Below are 24,147 nucleotides of genomic sequence, written 5' to 3'. Positions count from 1 at the left end.
TACAAAACATCCTCTGGAAATGATAATTAAAATAATTACAGAAGCAATAGGAAAGCATAATAAGAGAAAAAAATATTTTAAGGAAATTATTCAGGAAATATTAGAAGCCGACACTCTGGAAATAATCCAGTCCTACTAATTACATCTTAATAGGTTAGAGTAACGTATAATTGTTCAAAGATGAAAGTCTCCTGATAGTTTAAATTCCATCACAGTGTGATATTTTTCTTTATTTAAATGAAGTAAATGCAGCAATTATCACAACATAAAAAAGATGCTTAGTTTTAATTTAAGGGAGAAGTGTGGCCACGTGCTTTCAACAAGGTTCTCCTGCACAGACACAAATATAACAACTTCTTTGGTATATTTTAAACCATTTTTCATAAATCGAGTGGAAAGCTTGTTTATTTTACTTTCAAATATGCTCCACAGAGTGCAACTTCATTCCTTCCTCTTTCAGTGATTCTGTAATTTTTTTATTGAAATCTTGTCAGGGTGCCTTTGTCAGGGCTCCCGCCTGGTGCCCTCCAAGCCCAGGCAGACTGGTGAGGCAGAGGCATGCAGGATGCTAAGGGCGGGGACCTCAAGGATGCTATTCCATGGGAACAGAGTCCCAGCAAATCACCTAAGCCATCACCTTTGAACAGTTCTCCCCCCACTCCAGACTGGGAGCCTGTGTTCCCAGACTTGGCAATCAAAATCTAGGGGCAGAGGAGCCAAGTGGAAATGAAACATCCCCCATACGGACCAGTCCCTCACCGTGGCCTGGCCTGAGAAAGAGGGTCCTCATGCTGGCAGCCTTGTGCAAGGCCATCCCAGGGTCCCATGTCACTCTGGGAAAAGCTAAACACTTCCCATTGTGTTTAGAAATGCTATAGCAGAGACTATTTATAAATGACTAAACACAAAAGCACTTAAGCTCTCAGCTTCTCTGATGAAAAGGGAGAAATGGAAGAGGCTGAGCTGCCTGACGTCTGCCCCCAACCTTAGGCAGTGGCCCTGCTGGTCTGGGTTGAGCTCTGTGCCCAAGTTGACTCATTATAGGGATCATGGTAACAAGGTATGTGCCAGCCTGCATCCAGAGCCCTACACCACTCCATGAAGCTGCACATCGGCTGGGATGTAGGGCTTCTGTCCAATGGCCTGGCTGGGTTCTCCTTGTTACTCTGCAGAAAAGTCTGCCTCCCAGGAGCCTTTGCTGAGGAGGGAACAGCCTTCTATGATAAGATTCCAAATCAGCACACACAGGGCCAGTGGTACCAGCCATGCTTTTGGTTCCTAGATGTGGGATGAAGGTCTATGGATAACATGGGGTATGTTGTTGGGAGGCTTTGACGGGGACATGATGAGGCAAAAGTCATTAGTTCTCAAAACCGAGAAAGTTCATGAGTCCTTCTGAGTCTGTCATTTCGGTTTTCACATCTTTGAATTAACCTATATCATAACTTTGCTCTAACTGCATCCCAAATCTTGAAACACACACTTATCTGCAATTTTATTTCATAACAAACTGAATCCCCAATATAATTCATATATATGTGTATATTTTAAACTTGAAGATACATAATCTTGAGAAAGATTTTTAGTAGAAATAATTAGATTACCTGAAACACTATGCCATCTATTATTACAGATATCAACAAAAATGACATAATATAGACGCATTCTGTTTTTGTTTGTTAATTTACAGATGAATTATTTTTGGGGAGGGAACCCCCAAAATTCAGACGTGACCTGGAGGAGCCAGGATGTGCTCTGTTGCACTCAGGGCCCTGGACAGGCCAGGCCTGGTCCTGTGTCTCTGCTCAGAATGTGTGTCCACTTGGGAGCAGCCTGAAGTGCCCGCAGATGCCAACAGGGACCAGCCAGGCCCTGGGGAAGTCACATGAAGACTCAAAACTTCCAGTTTTCTGGGCTACTTCTCTCTTCCGTTTCCTCTCTCAGTTGGGACTTGTCAGGTAGAAAAGCAGATACAGGTTCCTTCACTCAATCTGTTGTACTTGTGCCTCTGGAGGGTTCAGGGATGCTGGGTGATTACTCATGTGGGCATTTCTGTCCCCCCTCGACTGTAGTAATTAGCCCTGGAGGGAGCAGGAGGAGGGCTCAGAATCCAGTCCTCCAGGAGGAAAACCATGATCTAGAACAATGCCTATTTTCTGAGAAGAGGATGTTCAGTGGTTAAGTGGCACCCACAGATCTCAGGGTCACATCCTCCTGACCTGTCCTTGGGAAAATGGAGCTGGCCCTGGATAAGGTGTTTGAGGGTGGGCCACCTCACTGGGAAAAATTGTCATTCTTTGATTTTGGGGGCAGGTATCCCTTATATCTATCTCCTGATACCCCTGAGAACCCAGCTTCAAGGAGGCAAGGGCCTGAATGTCCCAGGGAAAATCCAGAAGATGGCAACAAGGGAGGAGCAGACAGAGATGTGTGACATGACTGTACCTGCAAGAAATGGAATCTCCCAAGATTATGTCAAAGAACAGATCATGTCACTGAGAATAAGGTGAGCCCCCACCAGCCTAACATGCTGCCTGCATTTAAAACACTGGCTATATGAGTCCTGGATTCATGCAGATTTAGGGACATTTTTAGAATGAATAGTGGGGTGTAAATTTGGGAATTCTAAGAGCTAACAGGATTTTGTCATAGCCCATAACTTAGCACACATTTTCACCTTATCCCTGTCCTCCTGTTTGAGTGTGAGCTGCAAAAAACTGATTACCTATTTTGTTTGTTTGATGCCGGTGACCCCTGTTTCCCAGGAAGGCGGCAGGGGGCAGAGGGAGGCACAGTGGCCTCTGTCCTGGGGGCATTTCCTTCTCTGGCCCCGTCAGCCCCAGATAACCCTTGGTGGTCCCTTTTAGTGGCAGTGCCATATAATTCTGGCAAATTAATGTTGTGCGGGAGAAGTTTTCTCAGACTCCTCATCCATTATTGAATAATTTTTCACAATAAGAGCACTTCCTAAGTCAAACAAAGCCTGGGTACAGCTCAGGGAACTGCTGTGCTGAGTGCATCATGGTTTATTTTTCTGGTGAAAAAAATAAACTATTACTTTGACTAATAACTCCAGTGGAATGTGGGTCGGGAGCGCCGTGCAGCGCTCGGTGCCAAAAGAAACGGATACCACCGTCCTCCCCAGACACACGCGCTGGGTCACACACACGGGCCCAGGCCTGGCCTGTGTCATGAGTGAAAATCTTCTAAATACTCACAGCGGGACAAACCCATTTTGGTTTCTCCTGGTCTAGAAAACATACACATGACGGCAAAGATTTGTTATTAAAAGGCTTCATTCTTGAAAGAAAATTGTTGATATTCATGGGTAGCCATTGATAGCATCTAATATTTTAAATTGGTGGAAAAACGCATAAAGATACCATGGCATATTAGCCAAAGGGGCTTTGAAACGAGAAGGCTGCCTAAAACAGTGGAACATGTACCAGACAAAGCTTTTTTTGATGCAGAAGAAGGAAATTTAAGGAGCTCTTTATTGAATAAAGGCTCTGGGGCCGGCTTTCTTGCCAAAAATATCCAGGCAGCACATACTGCTCCTTGGGGAGACCACACTTACCATCTTTTCTACATGTTTATACTGGAGTTTCCAGAGAATCCCTTTGGGTTACTGCAAGTGGGATGCAATGTCAGGAGGCTTGGGGGTGAAATAGTTCTAGAGTCAGACTTCCTATTTTCTAACAAGATGTTGAATTCTTCTGCTGCCCCCAAATACCGTCTTTCTCTGATTATTCTTATCGCTTTTCTCCCAAACCTCACATTTTGCAAGTTCATAGTGCTATTTATTAACAACTGATCCCATTTTGTATTGTGTACAAATTGTTATATTCTTCTAATAAATGTTTTATTAATTATAAAAATCTAGCCACAGATACACTTAACATTTTTCATAATACTTCATAATCATTCAACATCATCTTTTTTATTTTATTTTTTAAAATATATTTTATTGATTTTTTTACAGAGAGGAAGGGAGAGAGATACAGAGTAGAGAGTTAGAAACATTGATGGGAGTCATTGATCACCTGCCTTTTGCATGCCTCCTACTGGGGATGTACCTGCAACCAAGGTACATGCCCTTGACCGGAATCGAACCCGGGACCTTTCAGTCCGCAGGCCGAAGCTCTATCCACTGAGCCAAACCGGTTTTGGCAACATCATCCTTTTTAGTTTGTGTTTCTCTGTGTTTACTTGTGGAATCTTTGTGAAAAGTTTTTGTAGCAACATTGAATTTAAAAATATTTCTATTGATTGATTGACTTCAGAGCCCGATAGCAAGAGGAGAGAGATTGAGAGATAGACATGGATTTGTTGTATCACTTATTTGCATTCACTGGCTGATTCCTATGTGTGCCCTGATCAGGACTGAATCTACACTCTTCATGTATAGAGGTGATGCTCTAACCAATTTAACTTAGCTACCCAGCCAGAGCCACAAATGAGGTGAGCTGAAAAGACTCAAAGACACAATGTGAGCAGAGTTAAAAATCACCAAAGTGAGGAGGGAAGGAGAGAAACAGCGGCATAGAAAGGCACACTGCTTCTCCATCTCTTCCTGGAATCTGCACCCTCTGGGCTCTTCCTCCCTCTTGTGTATCTACAAGTAGTTCCTGGGACTCCTCAAATGGACATTTCTGAGATCTGGAGAAGTAAAGGACTCATGACTCTCATACTGAAAAATACAAGAAAACATGTTAAGTTTTAAGAAATGACGAGAGCTAGAGCCATTCTTGTATCTGAGCGAGCAGTCAATGTTCTCCCTAAATCTTGTCTAATGCATGTCAGTCATCCCCCCTCAAGCAAGATTACTGAAACCAGGAACTGGAGCACCTCCATCCTGCTGGCACACAGGTGGGCACATGGGCACACAGACGTCTGCCCGGAACATGCACAATCCCCCTCTTGGCCTGAGCCCACACCTGCCCAGAAGGACTCAGTCTCTGCTACTTTGGTTATTAGGCATTTGCCAAATGTTTCTGCAAAACTACAGCAAGTACTTAATGTGTGGCAGTCAAGTCTTCACCCACCAGTTGTCAGCGAGGAGTCACAAAGGCAGGATTAACCACATTGTGCATTCTCATCTCTGTTGGTAGAAGCACCACATTGCTGCCTTTGAGGAAACAGGAATAAAATCATTCCTGTGTGAGGAACTGATGGTGAAGTCTCTTAAAGATGGCTCTTTATGAATAGTTTCACTTAAAACAAATCCTGCACCCCTTCCCCTGTAAACATCAGTGTGTAGTAGGTGGGAACTGTGCTTCGGTCATAATAGGGCTCCACCACCTGTGGGTAGAGTACTGTGATGATGGCACCACTGAGAGACCATCATTGTGGTAGAGTCACACGATTGTGAGTTTCTAAATGCTCTTTTTGATTGGATTGTTTTTCATGGATTTTAAAAGACATTGTGATGTGTGGACACATTAGGTCCTTTTAAAAGCCACGAGATTAGAGGAAATAAGCAAGACAGCAGCAGGGGAGAGGCAGCAACTACTCAATTCAATGGTTCCCAATGTTTCCCAATTTTTAAATCCTTTTCTGAAATCACTTTGGCTTTCCAACTTGTTCTTTCACAGACAAAAGTGCCCCTGTGTCCCTTTCATCACCATATTGGTATTTTGTTCTTTGCTCTGCTTATTTCTTTTCATTATTTGGGCTCAATCAAAACTACTTCATCTGGAAACAGAATGGTTAGAACTGCCTTCAAGTATGTGGCATTAATCACAATTGCTACTAGGAGAAAATTAAGTTAAAGCATGTTAAATGGCAATGGCTGCTTGGAGTGTTTATTTCACAGCTCTGTGAATGAAACAGATACTATGGTTGTCCTGGGAGATAAATAAGCAACACAAGGTGCCAGGAGATAGTTTACCTACCACACAGCAGGATCATTTGGTTAGTGGTGGGTCCAGGATGATGCCATGGTATCTTAGAGGTGGAAGAAATGAGTGACTAAAAGCAAGATGGCACTATATATATAGATACAGAAAATCACCTAAATTCTTGTGAACAAATATAAAGTGAAAACTGCATGGAGGGAAAATACATGATAATACAATAGCTTCACACTTTGATTATGGGTTTTACAGGGTGGGGTGTCTTTCGGAAGTGGCCATCGGGCTGATGAAAGAGAATGTACTCACCAGACACTTTTGGGAGACAAGAAAAATCTAGGAAGAGGAAAGGAGAGATGTGATGTGGGAGACTAAGGTAGGAGACTCTTCAAGATGCTTCAGTGTATCTGGAACATTAGTCACATTCCACAGCTCATCAATTCTAAGTTACCCATTTTCTTTCTTATTCTGTAACTCTCACACTGGGAGGATACCTTTGATTCTGAAATATGGAACAAAAAATTACTAATGATGTTACTAATATTAGTTACTACAAGTTTGAGAACATGGGGAGATGACTTTCAGATTCTTCATTCAGAAAATAATTTTTAGATGCAGTTGAATTTGAGAAGAAATTAGAAGAATGGAAATTTCAATACAAAATATGCCAAATGTTTTTAAAATGTCCTCTATAATGATAGGAAACAGTATTATTTCCATAGTAGAATTTTTTAATTTTTTAAATTATTAATTAGTGAATCAATTAATTTGCAATATGGAGAAACTATAACGTTGGGATTGTGGCAGAAAAACAAAATAAAATGCAATAATCCTTGAAAAGTTGCATCTGACCTTTGAGTTCATATTAGTATTGCCTCTCACTACATAGAAAATCATCTCATATTTCAGGGTAGCTCAAGTGTTTACACTAATTCTTTCTTGTTTTTTTATGTAGACTCAACAATCCTTGACTTTGTCAGTTTCTTCATTTATATCAGCTAGCTATTTACTTGTCCTAGAGAAATGTTTCCTTGCAAAATGATACTTTCTAAGGCTACTGATATTTCAAAATGCTATTTTGCTTCTGGATTAGGCAGAAAAACAGAGGCTATAAAATCAATAGAATTGAAATTCTCCTTGCCTAATTTTGCTTAAACTCATTCCTAACAACACAAATTTAATATCTAGCAAAAAAGAGAAGTATGTAATATTAAGAGATATTCTCATATTTGATGGTCAAGTCTCCTATAACAGAAACAGTTTCTTGCAGTTATTTTTTTCTTTTTATGCAAACTATTCTCCAAAAGGATATTCCCAGCACAATAAATTTTATTTTCAGTGGCCTCTTAGGAAAATATAGCTCCTTTGATAAAAACATCATTTACATGTTCCATCAGAAAACGTGCAAGATATTTTCTGAGAACTAGAAGAAGTCCATGGGAGTCTGTGGCTCAGCCTTTGCTTGAGGGATGCTCCCAAGCATGTGAGTTCCTTGGAGGTGTCATGGATCACTTGTGATCAAGAGAGACGGCTGGAGGAAGGCAAGTCAGCATTTCCAACGGGATTTCCCAGGGCTCTAACGCTCTTCCAGCACAGCAATCTGGGGGTTCTTTTTCCAGAACATCTCCCAGGTTATATTCCCTCAATGTTGCGGGAGAGGATTGTCCTGAAGCCATGTGGGGAGCTGAGATTCCACCAGGGAAGTGCCAAACCTGTGCTGGAAGCTAATCATGGAATCCAGAGCTCTTTAATCTTCCTGAAAACATTTTTTAGTCACACTGAGACAATACACTTTGTTCTCCTTTGAAGTAGTTTAAAACCAGTCAAATATATCATCAGTTTAGTCCAAGATCTGGGGGAGCTGCTCTTATTATAAAGTATTAGACTGTACCTACTCTACCCACTAAGAGTCCTGCATTTCTAAATCAAATTTCTAATGGTTTCACATAAGAATCAGAGAGAACTGATTCCAGTGTTTCCTTAACATCACTTGAAACTAGATGTGTTTAAGAAACAACTTTAAGAAAAGGAAGGAAAGTCTGAGCCTCGCTGGGCATGTTCTCTGCCCTTTCCATACATTTTGATTGAATGAGCTAATGGTAATAGTTTTTCTGACTTTTGTTCTTCTATTCTTATTATGTTTAAATTCATCCCAACATGGTGACAAACCCACCTGAAAATCTCTGGTTGTTCTGTGGAGTTCAGGAGGTCTAATCTTGGAGGCCACCGAATCTGTGGGCATCCCCTTTGCTTTTAGATTTGGAATAGATTTTGCTCTTTTTTTCTAAGTTCCATTTTGAAGGTAAATGCCTCATGGCAGTCTGACTCCCCATTCCAATTCCTTCCAGTGCCTCTCATGGAGGTGAGATCTAGAGCCTTTCTCAGGTCATCACTCATTGAATGAGTCATGCCCATGAAAGCAGGACCCTGCCTTTATGCATATTCCCCATGCCCTCCACACAGGAAAAGCCCACCTTTCCCAAGGACTTATCAGCTTGGGGTCCAAAGGATATCACTGTTCAGGAACAAAGCAGAGTCTATAGTCTGCACCTTTGAGCCTTGCCTGCCAATCCAACTCTCTTATACTCCAAGGTTCCTTGTGTAGGCCTCCAAGGGGATGTCCTCTGCCTATGAATTTGATTGAGGACCCCCTCCCTGTCGATTGAGTATTTGCCTTCAAAATTCACATGATGAAGCTATAACTCTCTATATACTGATTATTTAGAAGAAGGATGGGGGGGGGAACAGGTATGGGTGAGGTCATGAGGGTAGAACTTATGATGGAATCAGTTTCATTTTGAGAAGAGGAAGAGTAGCAATGCCCTCATTCTTTTGCTATGTAAGGACACAGCAAGAAAGTGTCCATCTCTGCCAGAAAGAGGCCTTCTCCAGGAATCCACTCAGCAAATACCTGCTTTTAGGTTTCCAATCCTCCTGAACTTTGAGGCTCCCAAGTCTGTGGTGTCTTGGTATGGCACCCTGAGCTGAAGACACTGGTACAGGTGCTAAGCATCACTTCTGCATCTCTACTTAGAGCTTTCCTGCTCAAAAGGGGCTCTGTGCCAGTTTTTATGGCAAATAAATGTTTTTGGCAAAGATAACAATTTTAATGAGAAAATGGGTTCTTTAGTGGAGATCCACCTCCACATGGACTGGTGAGCATTTTCACAGCCTCCATGCTTGGACCTGCTCTGAGAGGTTCACCCATACTCTGATAGGAGCACTAACTATGGTTGGCTTCTCTACAAACACAGAGAGGAAGTGGGTCTACTGGATTAGTTAGCGGATGGAAAGGTTTGGATTCCTTTATGTTTAAAAATCTCTTATACGTAGTAAGCAGTCTCTAAATACTTAAGACATCATCATCTTAATAGAGGACCCTTCTATCTCTTGAAATGGCTGGAAATGACAACAGCAATGCATTCTTGGATATAGATAGCTCTAGGGGAGACTTGCTATTTAGGTTGTCTGAATTTTAAACTGGAAACCACAGCAAATAACCCATTTTACTTTGTGGACCAGTATCAATAAAACTGCATACAGAACTGAAATAATTTTGTGAAATGATACTAGCTGCCATCCATACTTTATATTTTGTATTTTTATTGATTCCAACAAAAATGTGCAAATCCAAGAAATTTGTTTTATGATCCTTTTAATAAGTGATGATGCACAACTTGAAAAACCCAGGCTCATTGCTGAAATGGACAGAAATGTTAAACCTTTTTTTGTTCACATTTAAGAAACATTTAAGGAGGAACATTTAAGGAACAAACTATTTGGTAGAAGTCTGGCTGAAATACTCCATAAAATAGAAGTAGATTTAGTTGAAGAGCATGCTGGTCTCCTGAGTTAATTTCATTTTTATAGAAATATACTTCACATATCATAAAACTCACCATTGTAATCCAATTAATGTTAGTATATTCATAAAACTGTGCAACTATCATAACTATCTAATTTCAAAGCAATTTCATTACCCCCAAAAGAAACTGTACCCATTTAATTTTACAGTTAAATTGTTTAGCATGCCTGAGGTCATTTGTGTGACCATGATATTTATTGAGAACTTTTGAAATTTTATGTAGTGCCTGAAGTAGGTAAATTGGAAGAGGAAAGTTTGTACTGTAAGCTGTCTTTTAACATAGATCAAACGTGAACTAAAGTTTGTGGTGTAAATATTTAACAAGTTAAAAAAAAGCCAATTGTCTCCCTCCTGACATCAGTGTTCGCATAATGGCCAGCTAGTATTTAGAAGCATGAAATATGCTGCTGACAATGTCTCTTGGAGTCCACTGGATTCAAATGTCGCCAGAAATATTATTTTGGCAAATACTAAGTGTGTAAGAAATGTCATTAACGCTTGGAAAGCAAGGCGTCTATTGACCATTAACAATTATGGATTATCCATTCACACAGCTCAGAGACTGTGTTGTCTTCGCCTTTATTCCCCAAGCTGCCAAGAGAATTAATTTAATTCAAGTTTTGTCTCCTAATTTCCAGTCAGACCACCCTCTGGGCATCAATCCCAGGCTGGCTTTATCAACAGCAACAAAACTCTGACAGTTTGAAGCTTGCATCTAAAAACATGCAGCGAGGGAAGCTTTCAAAAGAGCGAGACATTGACTTTCAAAATAGCTCTGTCTATTGCCTGCGATCTTGATAAGGAGACTTTCCAATGAAGAATGTGCGGGGTGGGCTGCTGATAGCAAAGCTGTCTTTCCTGGGGAAAATGTGGCATCTTCAGTTTACATCAACTTGCTCTCATCTGAGACAAAAAGTGTAAGTAAAAGGCAAAAGTTTATCCTCTCCTGCTTCACTGTGGCAGACAAGAAATATTTTCCTATGCTCTTCAAAGGAGGGAAGGTTGTTGGAACTGGAGTTGACTGTAAGCTCAGTTGCTGCTGTGGTAACATCTTTAAGCATCATACTCACCAAAAGGTGACTTTGCATCCACCAGTGTCATTGGTAACTCCAGTCCTTTAGCTCAGGTCTAACCTATTCTTTAGTCAAGCAGTGAGGATGGCACCAGCCCAGCAGAGCAGCGGGGACCACCCTGCAGCAGGTGTAACTGGCTGCTATTCCATCACCTCTGAAGATTTAGTGGTAAGGTGCCTATTTGAGAATTTTTCCTCCATTTGGAGGGAATTTACACACATTATCAGGTGTGGCTCTGTGAAGCTGTTTCTCTGCCACTGGGTCTTTTAAAGTCACTACAAGCACCTTAAGAAAAGGATAATGGAAAGCAAGATACAGTGTCTATACATTGGTGCCCATGTAGGATGGGTCTAATACAGACCAAAAATCCTTAGCTAAAAGAAAGAGTTTTTATTTGTCTGTAAAAACAGGAATATAGCATTGCAATTGGATATGTCTGAGGTTAAATCTTTGCTCTGTTGTTGGTTGGCTGGGGATTGGGTTTAACCTTTATCACCAGTGAAATGTGGAATAGTGTTACTGAGTTAGTAACACTGTAGATTAGAGAACCTCATATACACATATATAAGGCACCTAGCAAATAGCATTCAGTCATACCCTTATATTTGCTGCCAATGCTGTGGGACATCACCACAATTTTTATTAGTTCAAATGCCTAAAAAGACACATATCACAAATATGTGATTAAATATATTTAAAGCAAAAATACATTTTTACTTCCTTTGGAGCAATAGTCTCCCATATAAATGGCAAGGAAGATTTGGTGAATATTAAATCTCAGAATTCTCAAACTTTGGGGCATTCCAAAAATATGTGCCTGTTTGCTTTTGCACTGCCCACTCCCTTGATATGCCATACCACATACGACTGAGGGTGCCACGACCTCCATGGTAATAGCCTGGCATGTTCCAGGCCTGGCTGTGGAAGGACTAGGAATTGCTACTGTGCAATCAGAACTGGTTATATGAAAAACTGGGACCTGCTGAAGGGTCACTGCTGGGCTCCCAGATGGAAACAATGACCACACAGTGGACATTTTACTGAGTATGGTGATATCCAAAGTGGGAAGGGCAGGAGTGCTCACTGATGTTCACAGAGTCAGTTGGAAGTGGCCTGTGACCCTTAGTGTGACTGCAATGCTAGCTCATAGCTTCCTGGGGATCCCGTTCAGTTCAGGGGGAAGCCTTTCTGAAAAGTCAGGGCTGCTACTTTTCCTCCAGAACTGTGACAGGAAGGAATCATAGACCACTTCCCACTGTGCTTTGCAGAATTTTCCCAAGAGTCTCAAGGGAAAGACAAAGCCAAGTGTACCACCCTCACCTGCACTTTTGTGTAACAGGAGCCCTAGAGTACAATGCACAATGACTGGTAGGTTGACCCAATGACAGTGGGGACAGTATTGACCTCCCTCAAATGCCTGTTATGTTTTCTGGTGCCAGAGAACCTGGCCACCATGACAGCGGTTGGACAGACCAGTCAGGGCAGGTAACATTTTACCTGCTCCAGAAAGGGACAGTCCTCTATTCTTAAACCCCATCTGAGCTCAGCTGTGGTTTTCCTCCAGAGTCAAGACTCTCTTCTGCATAGACAGCCATCTTTTAGATGTGATGAGACCATGGGCAGAAAGCATTGACAGGAATTTATATTTCTGTGATTAAAAAAAAAACATAATAAAACAAGAAAGACTCTGGGAAGAAAACATTGATGTTGTTGTGACACTTCTCCTCCCAATGGCCACCAGGAAGTTGAGATCCTTTGCTGTTGGTATTCAGTGGAGACAAAGATGCTCTGAAGCTTGGTTGGCTGGGGGCTTCCTGTGGCTAGTTCCTAAAATATACATGAGCCTTAAAGACACATCTGCAACGTGGTTACCATTTCAGGTAAGTCTGGGGTTAAAAAAGTAAGGTATCATTACATGAAATGCATGTCACTTTCAGCAAAATAGAGATATAAAAATGCTAAAATTACACACTTCATTTCAACCAGATGTTGGAGAGCCTTTCTTTGGAAATGTGGTCCTCACTACTGCATGGGGACACAGACAGATGCTCAGTGGCACTTCATTACTTCATTGCGAGTACATCGATGTTGCATAAAGGGTGTTGTAGAGTGATATTTGCCACACTCCATGTCGACTGCAGGCTGAGATGGCTGCAGCTTTAGAGAACAGATGGGACTTAAAGTTCTCATTAAATTCCCATCTCCATTGCTTTTGATGAAGAGCTCCAGAGATAGCTTTAAGTGAATGTTCAAAGGTAATGCTCTGGGTTTCTACAATGCATACAATTTTTTGAGGGTGTTGCACTAAAGCATAAGAAATGCTTAGGTATGACTTTTATTGGCCATCTTTTGAGGACTACACCATGTGCCACTTACTGGCAAAGTTTTTTTTCTTTCTAAATAGCATGTCTTTCTAAATAGCACCTTGGTCCAGCCACCATTCCTGAGACTTTCACCCCTTTTATTGAAGCCAGGAGAAGGAAATTACTTGGAAGAGGTGGTGGCTCTGTGTGAGCTGTGATGTTCAGCTAGTGAAGCCTTTTTGAAAGTCTCACTTAGCTGACTAGGGTAATGCCTGGACCTCAGAGAGGGGAGAGCTAAGAATAAAACTCTCATTCTTATTGAACTAAATAGCCAACAGAGTTGAGGCTAAGGACCTGGGGTTAAAATCTGTCACAATTGGATTTCAAATTGTGATTCTGACCATCATAAGCTCTGTAACCCTGGCATGTTACTGGGTGTTTTTGAGCTTCAAGGTTCCTCTCTATCATTTACTAATAATTTTTACTCCACAGAGTTGTTGTGTGGTTTAATGAAAAAATAATATTTCAAAGCACAGCATGAAGCATCTGAGGATAGTGCCTATATGTTAGTGCTACTGTGCAGTGTGTGTCTGTGCATGCACACACATACAAATACAAGTAAAGTTACCAAATGTTACCAAGGAAGTATATATTTAACATTCCAGAAGCTTTTCTTTACCACAGGACTCATTTCCTAACTCATAGAACTTCCTCCCAGATACACAATTTTTTTTGTCATAGCAGTTCTCATTATTGGATTAAAAAAAAACACATTATTAGTATGACCCAAATATTTCTAACCAAGGGGTATTTGGGCATGTCATGCTTTTTTTGTGTGCACTTCTATAAAAAATAATGAAAATATATATTCTGACAGTCGTGTGGTGTGAGTAGGATTGCTCAGAAATTGTCAATATTGCCTGCGATTATAACCCTTAACTCTGATGGCCATGGATTTTGGGTCAAGAGCATCTATTGCACTCGTTTATTTTCTTAAATGGAGCAGCATTATTTTCAAACATTGCAAACACAATTTTACTATTGGGAAAATCGAATTGATGCTTAGTCTGATATTTAAATGTCTCAAAAAGGGAGGTGGTGATGGATGAGAGCTAGAAAGAGTGTCTGGCAGAAGGGGAGTGATGGCTAAGTCCAGCAAAGAGGTAAAGTGGCTTCTGGCCAATAGTGTCAGCCAGTCCCAATCTGCTCCTTCTGTTTCCATGTCAAGAGTTGGAGGTCAGATATCCCCACCTGCCAATGTAGTTGGGTTTTGAACCCTAGTGTCTGTCATGAGTGGGAGTGTTAATATCCTAACAGAAGCCAGAGAAACATTCAGACTGAAGTGCCCTCTGGTAGGACAGGTAGCAATGACTTGTCTAGACTTTTGTAGTAATGGGCTTTTCTCAGATACAGATTTTGTTATCAAGGTGCAAAATAATTCCAGTAATCATATGGTTACTTTATGAATAAACCAGTTCTTTTACCCCAAAGTTGCTTTCATTAGATTGTTAAGCAACATCTGAGTAAAGATTGAACTGCATTTTTCTTTATCTGCTCATGGTTTTAGTTTTGTTCACTGAATATTGTGACGTTTTAATGAAAGTTTTGTTGATTTGAATAGCTAGCTATATATATATATATATATATATACATCTGAATCTGTATCAGTATCTATGTCTGTATTTATTTATACCTATATATCTATACCCACTTATATTAGTATCAATACATACATCAAAACGATATCTGTATTTATTGGGTCGGCAACTAAGTAATTGCGGGTTTCACACATATATGGCTTCAGTTGAATTTTTAGGTTTGCAGACGTAGTACAAATGTAAAACACATTTTGTATTTGATAGTTGGCTATTCAGCTGTTAATCAGTAAAAAAAGTTTTTTGATCTGTTTTGTAGTTTTTGTTTGGCGTTCGTTGAAAAATGGAAAATCAAAAGGAACATTTTCGTCATATTTTGCTTTTTTATTTCCGCAAAGGGAAAAACGCATCACAAGCTCATAAAAAGTTATGTGCTGTTTATGGTGACGAAGCCTTAAAAGAACGGCAGTGTCAAAATTGGTTTGCCAAATTTCGTTCTGGTGATTTTTCACTCAAAGATGAAAAACGCTCTGGTCGTCCAGTTGAAGTTGATGACACCCTAATCAAAGCAATAATCAATTCGGACTGTCACAGTACAACACGTGAGATTGCAGAGAAGCTTCATGTATCACATACATGCATTGAAAATCACTTAAAACAACTTGGCTATGTTTAAAAACTCGATACATGGGTTCTTCATGAACTGAAAGAATCACAGTTAACGCAACGCATTAGCAGCTGCGATTTGCTAAAGAAACGTAATGAAAATGATCCATTTTTAAAACGACTGATAACTGGCAATGAAAAATGGGTTGTTTACAACAATATCAAGCGGAAAAGATCGTGGAGCAGGCCAGGTGAACCAACTCAAACAACATCAAAAGCTGATATTCATCAAAAGAAGGTTTTGTTATCAGTTTGGTGGGATTACAAAGGAATTGTCTACTTTGAACTCTTACCACCCAACCGAACGATCAATTCTGATGTCTACATTGAACAACTAACGAAATTAAACAATGCAGTTGAAGAAAAGCGGCCTGAATTGACAAATCAAAAAGGTGTTGTATTCCATCATGACAATGCAAGGCCACACACATCTTTGGTCACTCGGCAAAAATTAATGGAGCTTGGTTGGGATGTTTTGCCACATCCACCATATAGTCCTGACCTTGCACCATCTGATTACTTTTTGTTTCGATCTTTACAAAACTCCTTGAATGGTAAAAATTTCAATAATGATGATGATGTCAAATCGTACCTGATTCAGTTTTTTGCTAATAAAAACCAGAAGTTTTTTGAACGTGGGATTATGATGCTGCCTGAAAGATGGCAAAAGGTCATTGATCAAAATGGGCAATACATTACAGAATAAAGTTATTTAGTTCCATGAAAAAATTGTCTTTGATTTTCTTTAAAAAATCCGCAATTACTTAGCTGCCGACCCAATATATATCTACCTATATCAATATCTATATCAATTTATGTACATCTTACCTACAATATCTTTGTATATTTATACCTACATATATAAATGTCTATAACAATATAATATCTAAATCAATACCTATATTTATCTGTATTCTTATATCTATAAAAATATAATAGTATCAATATCTATATCAATAGCATATCAATACTTATTTATATTCACATCAATATCTGTATCTATCTATATCCATATGAAGCATACCTTTACTTATGCCTACACTTGTACGTCTCCCTACAACTGCACCTGCACCTGTTTCTGCACTGGCCCTGCACCTACATCTACGTACTTCTATATACAATAGCTTTACAAACTTCATGTTCGTGAAAGTCATGGCCAAAGAAAGGAATACTAATTTCTCTGCAGCTGATCTCAACAACAAAAAAAAAATAGAATCCTCCTACAGATATGGGATATCCCAGACTAGAAAACTATAATCTTATTCTTCCCAGGTGACCACATTACACACACACGTTTTGTGAAGAATCTGTGTGTGTTAGAACCTCACCTGTTCACTGAGCAGTCCTGTGTCTAACCTGGGTGCTGTGCATCCACAGGAGACTTCTGTTCCATGGCCCTGGCCCGTGTGCTGCTTCTCTGTCCTGTTGTTAGAATGTCTGTCCTGTATGCATGGCTGAGTGTTCTGCGTCCAAGATACATTACGGAGCTTCAAAATGCATTCGCAACAAATCTGTGGGCCTCCATAACAAGGACACACAAACTCAGGCAACACTGAGACAGGTTTAGAGTTTCTGTGGGGATTTTACTTGGTGAAATGACTTCCATCTGTCTTCCTGAACACTCCCCCGGGAGGGTTAACTCCATTTCCTCGCTTCCTCCCTCCCTGCAATCAGGATCGATTCTGGGAGCCCTTCATTACTACATACAGGGAACACGTGTGTTGACATGATTAGCAGTGTTTAGAACTGGTGTTTTCTGGGACAAGGAGGCGACAGACGGTTGCGTTAGTCCGTCAGGCCATCAAACCAGAGGCTCCGTCTACCTTTTTCAGGCAGAAAGCCTCTTAAATTGAATAATTGTCATTTTCCAGCTCTCAGTGAGACCAGAAATCACTAAAAATCTCATTTAAACTTTCCATTCTAGTTCTCAAGCAAATTTACAGCAGAGGTCAGTCCTTTTGCAAGATTGCTGGAGAGAATTCCTCATCAGAACAGAGGTATTTTTCTCCATTGTCAAACCCCCTACCTTCCATCAATTTTTCTCGTCATCTCACCCATCTTATTATGACCTTCCTGGGATAAAAGAAGTACAGCTCTAACTCTTTTTTTTCTACAAACGGTGCCTCCTGTGTGTGATGTGGTTAATATTGATTATAAATCACAGTCAGCCCAGCCAGCACAGCACATCCCCCACCGTCCCTTCCCCAGCTAGGGAGACTGTTTTCTGCCTTTCACCTGCTACTTTGGATATTTCTTCTTTTAAAATGAAATCACCACTCCTAATTGTATTTATTTAGACTCCAAAACAACCACAATGACTCCGTCAGGAACAACCAGAAACGGAATCGGACGAGAAGTCCTGCCACTGACAGCAGTTCCATGATCTAATTTACCGACAACTCAGATAATTCTCAGCTAGAGCTCCGGGTCCCCTTGGGTTACTGACTCAGAGGTCAAATAAAGGAGAAGAAGGGCTGGGGGTCACCTGCTCTTTTTCTGATCTGTATCTCTTGAGTATACAGTTTTAAGAAACGTGCAATTTTGATCTAAGCTATAATATTCCTTAATGAGCCTGTGTGCAGATGTGCAGAGTATAGAAAGGAATGAGAATACTGACAATTAGTAATCTTGTTTTCTTTTACAAGCTTTTCCAGTGATGATAAATTCAACTTTGGCCACTTGGGTTTTTACTGTTACTTTTAAAAATCCTGATCGCCATTAGGTTTTTCCAGGCTGATTTGATTGGAGGGACATTATTCCTCAGGCTATGGATATAGCCTCTTCCCCATCTAGCTGACTTTAGCATAAAAATAAAATTGAATCATAAGCAATGAAATTTTATCTACTCGACTGTCTATTCTTAACTGGAGTTAATAATGCTTGATTTTGCTCTTTCTCCCTAAGTAGCATGAAATATATAAAGGTGAAGTTAACACATCTCCACAATGGTTAGGTCACAAATATATTTTTATTAAATTTACTTGTGTTGTGTTCATTCTTTCTTAACCAGATAGTGAAAGCGGCACTAGACTCATTTTCTTATAAAATTATTCTAATAGAGATGAGTGATTTTTCTTCAGTAAAAAACAAACAAACAAAACTACCAAAACTAGCAAAAAAAGGCGATATCCTATATAATAAAAGGGTTATATGCAAATTGACTGAACAACAGAATGACAGGTTGCTATGACGCACACTGACCAACAGTGGGCCTCTGGTGAAATAATAAAAAAGCAATGATTGCAACAACATTAACAGTGAGAATAAGGACAAGTTCTTATTGATTAATCTGTTACTTTGTGCTTAATTCTTTCTGAAATACTCATAAGCAGAATGATTTGGGCTGGATGGCCCTTGTGTGACACTGAGGAAGGAAAGACAATTTCCTTGATGAATTCAGGAGTGTCTGCCCCAGAACAGGGGAGTCCTTCAGGGTGAGGACTCGCCTGAAGAGAAAACCCAAGGGTGCTGGGAGTGCCAGGGATGTGCACAAGAAGAGCCATTTCAGGGAAGATAAAGGGGTTGATGAAGAGTCATTTGCAGGTGGAGTTGGACAGTGGGTAAAGCAAACAAATGTGTGGTAGGAGCATTTGCAGTCGGGCTGTCATCTCAGGTCTTTAGACAGTGCCTGTAGGATTAAAAAAGTAAGAAGTAACAGGAGGGGTTTGGAGGTCAGAATGGGCAGGCCATATTGACCTGTTGACCCTGAGGGAGGGAAGGGCACATGACTACGCTTTTAGTCAAGACACAGACAAAGAAAGAGGATGAATGAACCCATGACCAGGCAGCAGAGATTGGTGGTGCCTCTTACGGGTGTCATTGTTCCCAAAAGTGAGTTTCTGGAACGTGGGAACCATAAAGGCCATCATGAGCTCAGTGGCACTGACCCTGCAGTGACTCACAAGAAGGCACTCGGTTGCTCACGGGTTCCTCCCCATAGTTTGGAGTTCTGCACCCTTCTCATGATTGGTGTATGCTCTGTGGCTACTGAAAAGTTTCATTATGTCACTGCACACGGAAACAAACACAAAGCAAACACATCTTTCTCATGGTAAAAACTGCTTCCTTTTCTCAGAACCAAAACCACATCTCTTTTTGGGGATCTGCCAGGAGCAACTCTGAGAGGCTCAATGCATTTGAGAAAGAAGACAAGTCTCTGGGAATGCTCTGTTCCTGAGCTAAGGTGTAGCTAGCTTAGGTGTAAGGGCCACATGCTCTGAATCTCTTTAGGCAGCTTCAACTGGAAAGCATGTTGAACTTTCGGTAAAATTGTGAAGATAATAATATTTTTAGTGGAGGAGTGACCTGTGGGGCCACTGAGGCCACTTGCATTATGTCATGGTCACAGAGAAGTTACCTGGAAGTCAGGGCAGTTTGTACATTGGGCTGACACTCACCCTCTTCTGAAGCTGGCCACAGTAATGGCTTTAGTTCACTATCATCAGCACAAAAGGTTACATATGGCATTTCCTTAAATTAGTGTGGGTTTTGGGGAAGGCTCTTCTAGTACAGTCTGCTGGGTTGACTGCTCTTAAATGTACTGTGGCTACCCATGACTTCTAAAAAGATCCTGAGAACCCCAAACAGAGAGGGGTTCAACTGATACCCGAGGCTCAGCCATCTCCTCCCTCTAGAATGAATATGTGTGCTTGAGGAGTAGTGGATATGACCCATTTTCCTTAACCATTAGCACAGAGCCCTGGCTGGAAAGACCTTCAGCCTGCAGGCTTATTGCTGCTAGTTAAACATGCCATCACGTGGCCAGGTTCCCAGGCAAGTGTTGCTGAGACCTTTGTCAGGCACAGAACCGTGGGAATCTGGAAAGACATTGGCCCACCTTAGGGGACTCCCAGATGGCTTTGAGTTTCCCCTATTTTACTGAGGGAGCCTCCCCTAGCTTACTGAGGGAGAGTGAAGGCCATTTTCACTTTCTGTGATCCAATTTCTTCTCAGAAAATGAGCCCTGTCCAACTTGACAATCAAAACCTCAACTCTGCTCGCCTTATCTCTCAATGAGCTGATAATCTGAATGCAGTGGAAAAGAGTCAGATTCAAAAATCTGGTCTGCACCTACCAGCTGTGTGACTTAGACAAGTTACTTACCCTCTCTGAATCTCAAGCTTCCTCCTTTATAGAATAGAGATAAAAATAGGCTTGTACAGGGTTAGCATGAGGAATAATGGAGAGTCTGTATGTAAATACATAGCATATTATATGGCACTTAGTAACCACTTAATATATACTGTTAACCATGATGATGCTAATGCTGTTGCAACCATGGTTTTCCTTAGAGGAGACAACTGCACTCATTATACTTTTTAGGGAGAAAATTAAAGTTAGTAAACATTGTATAGTTTCAGATTCCAGAGGGAGAAGGGAGAGGGGCAGGATGTCTGGCTCCTCGCTGAAAACCGCCAACCTGCTCATCACTTATTTTCTGCAAGTAACAGAGTCAAAAGTGGATGCCTCCGCTGAGCTCTGCAGCCATGCAGGATGAGAGACTGGTGACCTTGAAGTTGAACCAATGGCAACTGTACTCTCTGAAGAGGAGGTGAATGTCATTTAGCTGAAAAAGAATCAGAAGGGCAGATAGGAAGGGATTCATTTGTGTAAGCCAATGTTTACTACCCCAATGTGAGTTTTCAAAATTAAGGATACATTAAACATGAGATTAAAGGCATTGTTAATTTTGCTATTTCAGGTTAAAATGGACAAAAGAAAAACACTATGTTGTTAGAGACAACAATAAGTTCAATGTTTTTTGTTTTGTTTTTGTTTTTAGTTTTGTGGAAGGCAAATCACCTTTCTTAACCAAATGATGTGTCATCACTTAAGGACACTCTTTGTATCCCTGATCTTTTGATGGTCATGAAGATCTTAAACATTACATTTTAATAAAACATTAGTATTATTAAGATGTAAAAATCAACTGGTAAATAAAGTAGATGAAATAATATACATGCATTAATATTCTTTCCATTAAATTAAAAATTATTTTTTTTATTGATTTCAGAGACGGAAGGAGAGGGAAAGAGAGAGAGAAACATCAGTGATGAGAGAGAATTATTGATTGGCTGCCTTTTGCATGCCCCCCACTGAGAATAGAGCCTGCAACCTGGGCATGTGCTCTGACCAGGAATAGAACCCTGACCTGGTATGGAGGTTGACCCTCAACCACTGAGCCATGCCAACTGAGTTCTTTCTGTTAATTTTTATCTTAAATGATGTGTCCAGAAACTTAAAAAAAAAAAAAAAGATCAATGTTGTTGTTTGAATGGATTCCTTCAATTCTATATTTTTCATGTAGTTTAACCTTTTATGCATTAACTTATTATGCCTTTGAAAATAAACAAATATAAACCATTGAAATGTTTGGCAATTATTGTGTCACATGCCCACTACCGTGCATGTGTGTCTGAGAGCCTTTTAGTTCTGCATCTGAGCAATATCCTCTAATGTTTCTTGAAGTTTTGCAGAATTTTTCAATAAGCAATCAGAACATCTTCAAGCTAAAAATAAGTAGCTGAAGTGAAGAAATTTGTCCCTTATTCAGTAGCACTAAAATATCCTATCCTTTTTCATGTCATGGTTTGAGAGTTCATTGCACATACACAATTATATTTAAATGAGGAGTGAAGTTTCTCTTACTGTTTGATGTGGAAAATCGATGTGATTGGGATTTTAAATTACACATTGTTTGAGAAACAAATAAATCAGTGATTACTTGATTTGGTTTCTAAATAGCTCTGAATGTGCTGGATGAGAACACATGATTTAGAAAAGGTTAAAGGAAACTTCTGTGACAGGGAAAGATGGTGTTTGTAATTATGTATTGAACGTTAAAATACTTGTGTGGATATAAAAAACATCTGATTTCCCTGAGTTTTCCAAGAAAGTATTTCTTTGGCTGTTTTTTTTTTGTTTGTTTGTTTGTTTTTGTTTTTTTCAAAGTAAGAACTTAAAATATAATGTATGGTTGAGAAAGGATATCTACAACCAGATCTTGGAGACCAAGTGTCATTATGAGAAAATTTCCCAGTTTAAAAAAAAAAAAAGATATATGTAAATTATATAAAGTACATTATTTTAATATATAACTAATCCTTTTTACCATAGTAAAAAAAATAATTTTCATACAAAATTTTGCTAGTTGTATTATTAATTTCTTATTGTTTTTCTTAATATGGCATCCAAAGGGGTGGAGGAATTCTGATTACATATTTAGTGAGCAAATTTGTTTTTACTATTTTAAGATAAAAGGTTATAATTAGCACAGACACTCAATGCATTAAAATATATAACTATTAAAATTATTGAGAACACAAGGAAGAATAGTATAGTCTCTGAGAGTTCTCCCAGTTCTGAGGTGGTATCGTCCGGCTCTGAGGACTCCTCTCCCCTAAGAAGCCCATGCAAGTCTCCATTGTCCCCCTCAATGCAAGATATTAACTCAGATGGGTGAAACAGATATGTAAAAACTAAAAGGAGTATGCCAAGATATGATCTTTCTTCCTTCCATATTCTCTTTTTAAATTTATTTTTTCCATCACCATCTATCCCCTTCATGCCCTCTTCCATTTCCACCAACACTTCTCCCCCTGAAATCACCACACTGTTGTCTATGTCCATGAGTTCTCTCTCTCTTATTTGTTTTTTGCTCAATACCTCCACTGTCCCCCTCTCCCTGCACCCATACAAGAGCTGCCTGCCTGCTCACTATCTAGGAATCTGTCTCCATTTTCCTTGGTAGTTCAATTTGTTCATTAAATTCCATGTATGAGTGAGATCAAACTGCTAAGGTGCTTTTGCTTCTCTAACTGGCTTATTCCTTTTTATGTACATATTAGAGGCCCAGTGCATGAAATTTGTTCATGGGAGTGTGTGTCTGCACCCTCTCCAATCTGGGACATCCTTCTCACAATCCAGGACTGCTGTCTCCCAACTGCTTGCTTGCCTGCCTTCCTGATTGCCCCTAACTGCTTCTGCCTTCCAGCCTGATCATCCACTACCAGCCTGATTGATGCCTAACAGCTCCCCTGGCAGCCTATTTGCCCCTAATTTCCCTCCCCTGCAGGCCTGATTCCCCCCAACTTCCCTTCTCTGCCAGCCTGGTCACTCCTAATTGCTCTCCCCTACTTGCCTGATCACCCTCAACTGCCTCCAGTGCAAGCCTAGTCACTCCCAACTGCCCCCCACTACTGGCCATCTTGTGGTGGCCATCATGTGTCCACATGGGGGCAGGATCTTTGACCACATGGGGGCAGCCACCTTGTGTGTTACAGTGATGGTCAATCTGCATATTACTCTCTTATTAGATAGGATAGAGGCCTGGTACATGGGTGGGGACCAGCTGGTTTGCCCTGAAGGGTATTTGGGATCAGGGTGGGGGTTCCCCTGGAGCATGGGAAGGCCTGAGAAAGGGGCCTGTGGTGGTTTGCCGGCCAGCTACACCCCCCAGCGACCCAAGCAGAGGCCCTGGTATCTGGAATTTATTTATCTTCTACAATTGAAACTTTGTAGACTGGAGTGGAGGCCTAGCTGACCAGGGCTGCAGAAGCTTAGCTTCCTCCATTGCCAGGAAAACCCAAGCCTGCCTCCTGCTCTCTGTGGCTGCAGCCATCTTGGTTGGGATTAATTTGCATACTTGCTCTGATTGGTTGGTGGGTGTGTCTAAGTGGGTGTAGCAGAGTGGTGATTAATTTGCATATTACTCTTTTATTAGATAGCAGATATATATTTCAGAGTGGAAGGGAGAGGGAGAGAATCATTGATCAGCTGCCTCTTGCACATCCC

The sequence above is a fragment of the Pipistrellus hanaki genome (assembly GCF_964339955.1).
Source record: "Pipistrellus hanaki genome assembly, chromosome: 4".
Taxonomy (NCBI): domain Eukaryota; kingdom Metazoa; phylum Chordata; class Mammalia; order Chiroptera; family Vespertilionidae; genus Pipistrellus; species Pipistrellus hanaki.
This window is presented reverse-complemented; position numbering follows the sequence as displayed.